The 12,672-nt window shown below is 50.7% G+C and overlaps 1 protein-coding gene across 1 annotated transcript in view; it reads left to right on the forward strand.

Moving 5' to 3' along the window:
• CABLES1 (Cdk5 and Abl enzyme substrate 1) overlaps positions 1-12,672 on the forward strand; it is a 107,897-nt gene that overhangs the window by 88,098 nt on the left and 7,127 nt on the right. The window lies entirely within an intron of this gene.

The following is a 12,672-nucleotide window of genomic DNA, read 5'->3' on the forward strand; positions in this document are numbered from 1 at the left end:
ACTGTGGCTCGGGGAGTCTGAGTGAGGCTGTCAGAGTTGACAGACAGGAAGTGAGGGGCTGAGGCTAGAACCCTGGGCTTAACACTCTTCCTACTGTGCCTCTGAATCCACGTCCCTCAGCAGCCAGTGGCAGAACCCCCCTCAGGGTAAAACATGGAGATGATTCTCTGGGCCAACAGTTTAACAGATTTCTAGGTAACTAAGAGAATAAGAAGGTGCACTGTTTTTGATTGGCGTTGGGGTTTGGAGGGGAGCTCTTCTGTAGTCATGTTACGTCTGGTGATAACACTGACCTCTCCTTTTATAGGCCTGGTGTCTGGCTGGTGTGGCTCTGATTTTTTTTTTTTTTCTTTAAATGATTTAATTGTGAGCTTCGAGGTTCTGGGCTGTAGTCTACATGTGCACACCTGTGCAGACGGATCATTCCCCCGCTCCACCAGACAGTGCGCTAGATGACCTGCCAGGTCAGTGTGTGTGTCCTACCCTCCTCGTTTTATGGTCCCAAGTGGGTCGTTTTTCAGTTCACTACATTGAATCTGTAGCCTGTGCTTCTTGTAACCGTCCATTTTTTAGAGAATGAAATTGCTCATGAACTGCATTTGCCTGGTCAGCTTCATAAGACCTACATCTCCTTCTGCTCTGGCCACAGATATTGGTACTTTGATAAAACGTGGGCTGTCCACTTTTCAGCACTGACATGCATGTCATGGTTACAAACTGCCTCAGACTGGCTTCCAGGAGACTTCCTCTCTAGAAGCAGACGTGGCTTCCGGGGCTGTTTCACATGCATTTTGGCACTGAACTTGCAAGAGCAAGAGTAGGGGGTTTGGCTTTGGTTTGCTTGCTTTATTTTGTGTGTTGGGTACTAGGTATAGAATTTGTCCATCTAACCAGTATTGACTGAGGCCCTACTATGTGCCAGGCGAGGTGCTTCCTTATACAGTGGAGGACAAACCAGCCACCGACCCTATTCTCCTCGACCTTAGAGTGAGTGGAGAAGTCAGACAGCAAACAGGACACAAGTCACTGTAGTGAGGAGGGTAAGGAAGGAATCATCTTAGAAAAGTGGTGAAGAATGACAGGGAGGGTTAGGGGTTGGAGGTGGGCCTCAAGGAAGGCTCCCCTGAGGACATGCAAAAGTGAACGCTGAGGGGAGAGAGGCCTGCCAGGCCTTGGGGGAATGGCCCCATGTGCAAGAGCCTGAAGTGTGCAAGAGGTTGATCTTGTGTAAAATGGATATTTTTAACAGTAACAGTCACTGCCCTTTATACACACACACGCGCGCACGCGCACGCACACACACACACACACACACAGAAGTCAATAGAATGACGATCCTGACAAATTCTCTGTGCTAACTTGACCCCGTGCTCAGGGAGCTGCACTTGTCAGTAGGCGCCGGCTACTCAGGTGGACAGAGGGAGCTACAGGGTTATCTAATCCAGGTTGTTAAAGGCCCTCTTTGAGGGTCTGGGGCACATCTTGGCCTGTAGGTGGGTAGGAAGAGCTGACACAGTGACACAGCTTGGAGTGTTCCTGCTGTGGGGTGAACCCTCATGGTTGGCAGGGCTCCCCCTGCAGGCGGACTCAGCCCTGTGAGAAGCCTGTGCAGCCCCGCTCCTTCCTCCCCCTCCCCGGCTCCCTGCTGTGGAAGTTGGGGAAGGGAACCAGCAAGTCCCTCACAGGCTGACTGACTGAGCAGCGCCACACACCTCCCTAAATATCAACCTCCAAGGCCTCTGGGGTCCTGCTGCCATATGCCTGTCCCCGCGAGGCCCCCAGGGCAGTTTAAGTTTGGCCAGCCAAGCAGAGGACCAGATCTGAGAATGAGGGGCTGTTGTCCTGGGTTTTGGGGTATCCTATACCTGTGGAATTTCAGGGTCTGAGGTGTTGGTGTGGCCTCTACAGAATCAAGCAAGCTTTACAGTGATGAGCTATAGCCCTTCTACCCCATCAAATCCTGCAGCAGCCTTTTTTTTTTTTAAGATTTTTTTGATGTGGACCAATTTTTTTTTTAAGTCTTTATTGAATTTGTTACAATATTGCTTCTGCTTTATATTTTGGTTTTATGGCCGGGAGGCATGTGAGATCTTAGCTTCCCAACCAGGGATCGAACCCACACCCCCTGCATTGGAAGGCGAAGTCTTAACCACTGGACCACCAGGCAAGTCCTGCCATTTTTTTCTCTTTTCATATTAAGGTATAACATAGCTAATCAAACGTACCAATTTTAAGTGTATAGTTCCATGAATTTTGTATCCTCCACTTGGACCAAAATGTAGGACACTTCTATCCCCTTAGAAAGCTCCCTCCTTTCAATCGTGTTCTGCTTCATACCCCCTCCCAGCAAAGGCAACTACTGTTCTGACTTTTGTCACCAAAGATTGGTTTTGCCTCTACTGGAACTTCATATGAACGGAATTGTGTACTGTGTTTTTTTTAATCCATCTTCATTCACACAACTTAATATCTGTAAGATTCACTCATGTTGCATGTGTCAGTAGTTTTTTGGGTTTTTTTTAATTGCTGAGTGGGATTCCATTGTATGGATATACCATCATTTATTTACCCGTTCTCCTATTGATGGACATTTGCGTTGTTTCCAACTTAGGGATATTATGAATATTGCTGCTATGAACATTCACATACAAGTCTTTTTGTGGATATACATTTTCATTTCTCTTGGATAAATACCTAGGAGCGGGCTTTCTGAGTCAGTGGAGGTGATGTTTACCAGCCAGGATGTAGTTGAAGGTATATTTTCGTTCATGTTTGTTCTCAGTAGAAGATAAAAAGGCCAGTCATTGCCACTGCTGGGATGTGCCTTATAGTGGGAGGGTTCCAGAGCTGAACATTCCCCTGAGGCTCAGAAAGAAGGCTGTTATTTACAGAGTTTAAGTGGAACCCTTTGAAACTGACCTTGCATTTGTAGTTACAGTTGTATTTTTTAACTTTGATCCAAGCAAGTCACTCCCAGTATTAGCCATTGTGAAAGGGCAAAGGAGAGGTTTGAATGAAAAAAAAAAGAAATCCTGGTGCAGATGTGGAAATCAAATTGCAGCTGCCCCCGTGGTTTTGGCCTTACGGTTTCTAGAAGGTGACCATGAAACATGAAAGTACATCGAGCCTCCTGGCTACATGCAGGTTCTTGTAGGGCCTGAGTTTCATATGGTTTCTCAATGCAGTGAGGGGGGCCAGAGGCCTCCCACTAGAACCGGTGCTTCCTGCCCTGTGCCTCCTGGCCTATAATTAAAGTTTCACTAGAGAGCGGTTATTTATCATTAGAACCTGGCAGCCGAAGTCGGTAGTGGTTTTTCCCCCCCTATGGGTGTGGAGAGCAATTAAGAGGAGAAAATAAGAGAACTGACTGAGATAATGCCAACAAAATTAACGTTCTGTGAAGGGATTTCTGGATCCTTTTCCTTTCTCAGGAAGAAAGCCCTCTCGAACTGTATTGACAACAGAAAGAAAGCCGACTCACGACCTTTGTGATATCTATAGGTATCTCAATCTCGAGAGGATGTCTCTTGGATTGATCTCCGTGATACAGTGCCTATTCTTTTATTTACTTAATATTACAATCTAAGGACTCATAGAAAATCCCCTCCTTCCGTTTCAGCATCTCCCCAGGGTTGTGGGAATATATCTTAGAACTTAATTTTTCAGCACAGTATGAGATGCTGAGCAGGAGGGAATAGAAGACAATAAAGGAAGATTAATCCAGGCTTCCGTGAGATTGGATTCTGCTTTCCCTCCATTCTTTTCCACTGAAAGCTGTCTGGTTGACGTGGGCACTTACTTACCTGTCTGCAGGTGGATTTATTGAGACGCTAAAGCAGCTTGAGCCCAGGGGCCCCTCCCTCGCAAGGCTCTTTCCAGGCCCCCAGGTTTCCAGATGCCTGAAGCTTATTCAGTTCGGGAGACCCTCTTTAAGAAAAGTAGTTCAGCATTACAGAAACACCATTGCTGGGCCTCTCTGGAGATTCAAAGGGGCCCTGGAACTTCCCTGCCAGGCGCCTGCACAAACGCTGAGCAGTGGGGCTTTGAGACCTGCCAGCTTTTGATGTAAGTGTAAAAATAAAATGCCTTATTGCATCGTGGTGGGTTTTGTTTTCTGTTTGGGTTTTGGGATTTGGGCTTTTTTTTGGTATCGGTTTTATTAGATGAAATTCACATATCATACAATTCACCTCTTTTAAAGTGTACAATTCAGTGGTTTTTAGTATATTCACAAAATTGTGCAACCATTACCACAGTCAATTTCAGGACATTTTCGTCATCCTCAAAAAGAGGCCCCCATACCCTTAAGCACCCGCCCATCCTGTAAGCCCTAGGCAACCACCAGTGTACTTTCTGTCTCTATAGACTTGCCTATTGTGGACATTTCATGAAGATGGAATCATACACTATATGGTCTTTTGCGTCTGGCCTCTTTCATTTAGCGTAATGGTTTCAAGGTTTATCCACGTGGTAGCATGCATCAGTATTGTGGGGGTCTTTTAATCTTTTTTTTCTTGTAAAAATAATATGAAACAAAACTTTGCTTTCCATTTCAACCAAGAGGTAGCATCTGCTCCCTTTCTCTGTATTTGTCTCAAATTTTTGATTATCACTTTGTGGTTTTTAACATGACACTGCACACGCAGTTCATCAGCTCGTGCTCTGAGCCCACCCTTTAAGAAGCATGCATTTAAAAGTGCATCTAAATACTATCTGGGTGTGTGTGACCTCAGGGCCACGTCCACCCACTGTTATCTCAGGTGGGTGGAAACACTACTCCAGAAGTTTCTGTAGCACCAGGGAAACACTCGACACGTGTCTGAAACCGTGAACGTGCTTTGCACACCTGGCCAGTCCACATGGTGTAATCCTGACACAAACGCAGCTTTCCCTGTGTGCCTCTCCTCGATTTGCAAGCCATCTCATTTCAGTGAGAGGACCTGAAGAGCTGCTCGCCTAAGGGAAGGGGCACAGGTTAGACCCAGGATCCTGTGTTTGGAATCCGATGGGTAGAAATAGCAACAAATGCAGCCCCAGGCCGAGTGGCCTGTGCGCTCATCCCGTAGTTTCCTTGTGATTTACAGTCCTCTCAGGAAAAAGGGATAAACATAGAACAGCCGAAACGCCCAGCTGTGTGTGGTGAGATAGATTTCATCAAGGGCCGCGGCTCTGCTTTCCTTAGCGAGCAGGTCAAGTGTGCTTTCCGGTGCCCAGCTGGGCTCGGAGCCCCGTCGATGTCAGGCAAGTGCAGTGGAGGCTGGCTGTTGGCACCGGAAAGAGCTGCAGACATCACTGCCCTGTATCCTCCGTTTCACAGGCCAGGTAAGCGAGGCTTAGAGAGGCCGCACACCTGCCCTGAGCTCCCTGCTGCCTCCTGGGTTTCAGGTAGCCCTGCCGCTGGAACCTGGCTCCTCTGGAATGCTCCTGCCCCCCAGGGGCCCCTCTGACCCAGAGGGGAGCGTCAGCAGAGTCGACAGCAAGCTCACATCAGTTCAGAGCTGCTCTAAGAGTCCCTAGGGAGATGTGAGCCCTGGAGGTGGGGACGAAAGGAAGGAGAGCCTTACCAGGCCCCAAGTGGAAGCACCTTTTATGTTGTTTCTGTGGGAATCAGACCATCAACCTGTCAGCTCTGAGCCCCTCGTTCTCCTTCAGCACTGTTACTAGGGTGCACGCACCCCCAGCGCACACCTGCTGCCTCCCACCCTCTCCTGTTGCACCCCAACCCCACCCTGGGAGGCCTTCCCTTTAGGGCATCCTGGTGGTGCCCTGGGCCAGAATGGGGCCCAAGGTCAGCTCTGTGGAGGCTCCCTCCCTTCTCTCATGATGAGTCCAAGCCTTTATCTGTTTTGGTAAAAAGCAAAGGGTGTCTCGGCGGCGCAGTAGACTCTTCCAGCTGGAGAACTAGGTTGTGGTCTTACCATCGTTTCCTGTTATCTCAGAAGGGATGTGTGGCATCAGCCCCCATGCTGGGCCTTTCCTAACTCTGCCTGCCTCTCTGGCGGGGCAGGCCGGGCAGGGCTCCTTTCTGAATTGCATCTCCTGGACCTTCTGCGTTTCGTTCGAATGGTCTCCTGCTCCCAGCTGACCTTCCTTCTTCTTTCTGCAGCTGTGCACGCACAGCTTCCCCGTAGCCAGGCAGCTGCGAGAAAGTGCATTTAAGTGATCTCTCGCTCCACTCCACCCTGCGAATCACAGGCGCCAGGGATGGAGCTGCCCATCCCTCACGCAGCTGGGCCCAGCTGTTGGCCACTGCTGGGGCCGCAAGGACCCCTGCACTTGGCAAATCCCGTGGCCTGGAATTTAGTGGCACTGGGCACAGTGGTCACCTGGTCTGTACCAGACCAGTAGGGGACCACAGCCCATTTATTAGCACTTTGCTTCATAGGGACGCACGCGCACTGGCAAAACCCAGCCGTTGTGAGTCTTTGTAAAGCGTGCAGTTAGATTGATAGGGGACCTGGAACAAGGCATGGGCCTCCCGTTTCATTCATTCTCTCTCAAGCCAGAACGAATGGGTGGCTGGGGGCCCACTGTAACCCGCGCCTGCAGCTCAGCCTCCCAGTACTGCCGCCTCGGCTCACCCTCCGTCACTGGAAAGAGGACGACTGTCTCTCGGGGTTGGGGAGGGAGGGAGGTCCAGCCTCTAAAGGATGTCGTAAGGCTCCCTCAAGACAGATAGGACCATGCAGAGGAGTCGTGGCTGCTATGTTCCAGAAAGTGTTTCCTAGAGGGAACCAGAGCTGACGACAGTGAGGACTGTCATCCCTCTGGAATCTACCTGAAGGGTCGCCCTGGCCTCAGGGCTATTCTTCCCATACTTGGCGCCTGGCCGATCTGAAGCAGCAGGCTCCAGGTGCAGCGTGCGTGCAAGGCCCTGTCTGAGCAAGGGCCTGGGGGCAGATTGTCGATTTGGGGGCCACCCATTCAGCCACCCTGATCACGTGCCCCGAGCAGCTGAGCACAAGCAGCCCATACGTCTGGTGCCCTGCAGCCATCATCATAAAGCACGTGACGGAGAAGCCGGATGAAGAAATGGAGGCACAGAGAGTTTAGGCCGCCTGCACTAGTGCCCAGATGCTGAGTGGTCGAGCTGGGGTTTAAACCCAGGCATCTGGCTCCAGAGTCTGGATCCTCCCCACTGAGCTGCAGCTCAGAGAAGCAGAGATGAGAGCAAGAGTGAGCCAGAGCCATCTGGAGGTGGAGGAGGTGGGGGCAGAAGAGACGTGCTCCCTCAGACCAAGGTCAAGACCAGAACCTGCTGCCTGGGGCAGAGCGGGGCCTCACAGGCAGGGGCGACGCTGCATCCAGCCTGGGATGGAGGGCTGAGATCAGAGTACAGCGAGGCTGCACAGCAGCTCCATCACAAGCGACACCACTGCTGTGGGTGGAGTTGCGTCCCCCAAGAAGATTGGCTCAAGTCCTAACTCCAGTATCTGAGGATGTGACCTTATTTGGCAACGGGGTGTTTGCAGAGGTAAATTAGTTAAGATGAGGTCGTACTGGAGCAAGGTGGGCCCTAGCCCAATAGGACTGGTGTCCTTCTAAGAAGACAGAGACACAGAGAGAAGATGGCCATGTGAACGCAGACACGGAGAGAACACCGTGTGGAGGCAGGGATTGGAATGATGCATATGCAAGCCAAGGACCACCTGGGACTACCAGAGGCTGGGAAGAAGCAAGGGAGAGTTTCAGAGAGACCGTGGCCCTGCTGATACCTTGATCTTGGATTTCCAGCATACAGAACTGTGAGACAATAAATTTCTGTTGTTTAAGACGTGAAGTCTATGGTACTTTGTTACAGCAGCCACTGGACACTGATACAACCACTTTTGTGTTCTGAGGCACTCAGACTGACATCCGAGATTTACCACCATCCTCCTGCCGTCTTGAATCTTTGCAGCATTTCTTTGCCCCAGAAGCCAACCTACCTCACACCCCAAAATATATGTAAGCAAGTGAACTAGAATGACTATTATTGGGCACCTGCCTCAGGTCCAGGCATAGCAAGCCTTCAGCAGTCAGCACGCACAGCCTCTTTCCCCGGATGCCCTTGGATTTCCTGACGCTGCAAACCCCTAGGAATGCGGGCCCAGCTGGCTTGTGTCCGTCCTGTACCTTCCCCAGTGGAGCCACCCTCCCTCTGCCACACCACCCTGGAGGACAGGGCTGCTGGCTACTTGGAGGTCAGGAAATGGGGGGCCTTGACAGAAAGATGGAAGTTTGCAGAGACCCTCTCACCCCCAAAATGTACTATATCTAGTTGAGGAAAGAGAGTAGCCAGGTGATGGCCAAATAGATCAGTAAATGGAGGATCAGACTGCCAGCCAGTCTTCTGCCCCGTGCGGGGAGCAGTCACCAGGACATGGCCCTGTGGCTGGAAACCCCGCACAGAAGGCTTCACAGGGTGCCACCTCTGTACCTCCAGGTGGCAGAGCTGGGGTTCAGAGGAATTCTGCCACTTAGAACATGAACTTGAGGGCTTGGCCACGTGCAGCCCTCGCTGGGGGCCAGGTGCTGAGCCAAGGGTCTCATAGCATCAGCTCACTGGCCCTCCTTCTACACCCCTCTCCAGGGTCCAGCATGGAAACAAATATAGCTATCCACTCCTCCTGCTGCCAGGAAAAGTAGGTCCCAGCTCCGTATCCCAACAGCTAGGATGAGGCTACTCATAAAAATAAGAGTCTCTCCTGCAAGGTCTGGACTTGGGGGTGGCCGGAGCCCCCCTTGCCCCACCTCCAGGGCTGCAAGCTGAGCTAGGTTGTTGGTGCTCACGGGGCCCTTCTAAAGCTAGGACTGGTCAGGAAGTGGCGTGGGAGGACCCCAGTGCTGCGGTGAACTGATGACATCGGTGCCTTTAGGGGAAGCAGAGTTCTGCCCTATCCCACATCCCCCCAGTAAGGTCCTGTTACAGTAGCAGTAAATGCCGTCAGTGAAAACAGCGTATGCGTCAGTTATGGTTCAGTTATGAAACACAGCATCCACTCGAGCTAGTTTAAGAAGAAAGGCATTTTCTTCCAGGGTACCAAACAGCTTATAGAGTCACTGGGGAGGCTGACGAAACAGCCTAAGTTGGGGTTTCCGGAATGATCCCAAAACCATACTGCAGAACCAGGTCACTAGGGGAATCTGCACTGGCTGTCAGCTCTGGATGTGACAGTATTGCCACCTCCATGGTCAGGAAGCTGCCACTGCTGCTGGATCCAGACCCATGCTGCCCTACTGTGGTCTACACCCACAAAATGGAAACTGGGACTCTAGGGCTCCTGTGGCGACTCTTCTTGGTAGCAGAAACAACAGAAGCCCAGCCTCTGCTTCAGCTCTGCTTTCTGACACGAGCGCATGGGATAGGAAGAACTGGAATCGTATTTGGAATCCTAGCTGCAAAGGAGTCGGGGAGTACAGCAAGGCATCCCAGAAGGGGGTTGGATATCCAAGCCATAGTGTATAGTGAAGCTGAATCACTGGGGTTTAGGGAAGATGATCCTACAGAAGTGGCATTGCAGCCTAGGCAAGGAGGATCTGATTCTCATAAAAATCACCTGGGCAAGATCACGGTGCAGAGAGCAGGGCGCCCCCCTCAGACACTGGCTCAGTGGGACTGAAGCGGAATTTGTTTGCTGCTGTCTCCCTGTTGTCCTCTTGATAAAATTCTTCAGTGTCCTTTAGGTACATCGTGTTCTCTGTTTGATCTTTGAGATAAACCTCTGAAGCAGCCCATCAGGTATTCTTACCTTGTGCAGAGAAGAGGAAGGTGAGGCTCAGCTCAGGGAGGTTAAGCCACTTTTTGCAAGTTAGGCCTGACTCGCTGGAGATGGAACTGCCAACCACTGTCCCCAACCCTTTCCACCTGCCAGTCTCTTGGAGCTACTCCCTGCTGCTACTAACTCGTGCTCTTTCAGTCTGATTAAGAGCAGGAAAGCAGTGTGCCCTACCTCAGTGGGGGCAAGCCCCTTCACCTCTCTGACCCTCTGTTTCCTCCTCTGTACGGTGAGGTGGCTGGAAGGCACTCTTCTGACAGTGGGAGCCTTCTTTCAAGAGAAGCGTTGCGTGTATCTACATCTAAGACAGAAACCAGCAGGGCCGCTGTGGTTGCCACAGGGAGGGATCCAGACACCTCCCGCACAACCCCACCTCCTCCAGCCCCTGGAATATCCTTGCTGGGGGCTCACCCAGCTTTGGCCCCCAGCAAAAGCTGGCAACTCTTCGCTTGAACCTGCTCACATCATTGCAAGCCTAGTGACGGTCGTCTGCAGAGGAAGAGCAGAAGGGGCTCTCTCTGGGAGGTCAGGATGTGGGGAGGGGTGGGAGAAAGGGGGAGGGGGTACTGGTTATTTAGGAGACAGAAAACTTGGCTGATTGGCTGATGGGCCCAGCTTGAGGTAAGTGTGTTCGATGGGGTACCCCGTTCTGCTGCCTGTTTCCTAAATGAAAACTCTTACATCCTGTTCAGCCCAGAGGAGACGTTTGTTTGAGATGACAGGCGCGTCTTGGAGGGCTGCCACAGGGAAGGCGTCCACTCTCCTGGACCTTGGTAGTAAGTGGCTTCCATAAAATGTGTGCACCCCGCTCCCATTGCCCAGCAGAGCAGCACCGCCCATGCGTGTGTGCGAGCACGTGTCCACGTGTGCTCCACGGCTGGTTGCTACTTCCCGGCTCTTCACCGGCACGTTGCCGGGACACATGGCAGCTACCAGATGGGTGTGTCCTGGGTCAGCTGAGGGACAGCCTTCCTGATTGGGCTGGAAAGACCACAGCTCCGAGGCGGAAGTCATGGCATTGCACCCACCAAGTCCACCTCCACCCAGAAGGGGAAAAGCTCTGAACAAGCTTGGTGGAATCGTGTGCGTTAATAGGACTGTGGTTTGCCTTTCTTGGCCAGAGAAGCAAAGAAGGTGCCACCGAGATCCGTGTGAATTTGGACGTGCAGGCTCTTTGCCTGCTCTTGGTTATAAAAGTGACACCAGAGACATTCCACGTGCCTGTTCTGAAGCCATGTCCAAGCAAACATCTTCTGAATGGGGGTGTTCACAGAAAGCCACTAACTTCTGTTAGAGCTGCTAAGGAGACCTTGGACGTGTGTTCTGGAAAAGGCCAGGCACTCGCCCGAGAAGAGGCTGGCAGTAGCTGTCCACGGGAACCGGCCTTCTCATCACAGTGTGTGGTTTCTTCTTTCTCTGGCTTTGCCTGACAAAGGTTACTGCCCGTAACCAGCCAGGAGAGGCATCCCACGTTGTTGCAGCCCTTGGAAAGTATGTTCCTGAGGAGGTGGGGTAAGATTACTCTGGTGACATCCAGCCAGAGTGAGTTGTGTTTTTTTTTTTTTGTAATTTGGAGTATAGTTGATTTACAACGTTGTATTAGTGTCAGGTGTACAGCAAAGAGAATCAGTTATGTATATACATATATCCACTCTTTTTTTTATTTTCCCATATAGGCCATTACAGAGTATTGAGTAGAGTTCCCTGTGCTGTACAGCAGGTCTATTTTATATATATAGTAGTGTGTATATGTCAATCCCAGTCTCCCAATTTATCCCTCCCCACCAGACTGAGTTTAATTCAGAGTTAATAGTGTAAGGCACAGAGAAGCAAGGGAGATCAGGGTATGCAGACAGAGCTCGAAGGAGCCGGTCTTTCAGGATGGATGGAATTGGGAAGAGCAAGGGGAGGAGGAGGAACTCAGGGTTCATGGGACTGTTGATAATAGCCAACATTATATACCTACAATGGAATATTATCCAGCCTTAGAAAGGGAGGGAATTCTAAAACGTGCTACAACATGGATAAACCTTGAGGACATTATGCGCGGTGAAAGAAGCCAGACACAGAAGGACAAATACTGTGTGATTCCACTTCTATGAGGAGTAGTCAAATTCAGAGAGACAGAAAGTAGAATGGTGGTTTCCAGGAGGAGCTGGGGGGAGAGAATGGGGAGTTAGCGTTTAATCGGGACAGAGTTTCAGATTTGCAAGATGACAACAGTTCTAGAGGTGGATGGTGGTAATGGTTGTATGATATGGTGAATGTACTTAATGCCACTGAACTGCACACTTAAAAACAGTAAAAATGGACTTCCCTGGTGGCGCAGTGGTTAAGAATCTGCCTGCCAAAGCAGGGGACACGGGGTAGAGCCCTGGTCCAGGAAGATCCCACATGCCGCGGAGCAACTAAGCCCGTGCGCCACAACTCCTGAGCCTGTGCTCTAGAGCCCGCGAGCCACGACTGCTGAAGCCCACACGCCTACAGCCTGCGCTCTGCAACAAGAGAAGCCAGCGATGAGAAGCCCACGCAACGCAACGAAGAGTAGTCCCGGTTCGCCACAACTAGAGAAAGCCTGCATGCAGCAACAAAGACCCAACACAGCCAAAAATAAATTAATTAATTAATTATTTTTTTAAAAAGGTAAAAATGGTCAATTTTATGTCATGGGTATTTTCCCACAATTAAAAAAATAAAAAACCAGTAGCCAACATTTATTGAGCACTTGCTGTATACCAAGCACCGCACAGAGCACTTGTGACGTAGTTCTCCAAATAGCCGTATGAGGTAGGCGCCGTTGCTGTTTGCATTTTACAGATGTGGAATCTGAAGTTTGGGGTCATTAAATAAATACACCTCTCACAGCCAGATGACTTATGATGGTCGTGAGGATTATACCCAGATCTGTGAGGGT

The sequence above is a fragment of the Delphinapterus leucas genome, chromosome 14 (assembly GCF_059928025.1).
Source record: "Delphinapterus leucas isolate spDelLeu-1000000601 "Yukka" chromosome 14, BTC_Dleu_Yukka2, whole genome shotgun sequence".
In the NCBI taxonomy this organism is placed as follows: domain Eukaryota; kingdom Metazoa; phylum Chordata; class Mammalia; order Artiodactyla; family Monodontidae; genus Delphinapterus; species Delphinapterus leucas.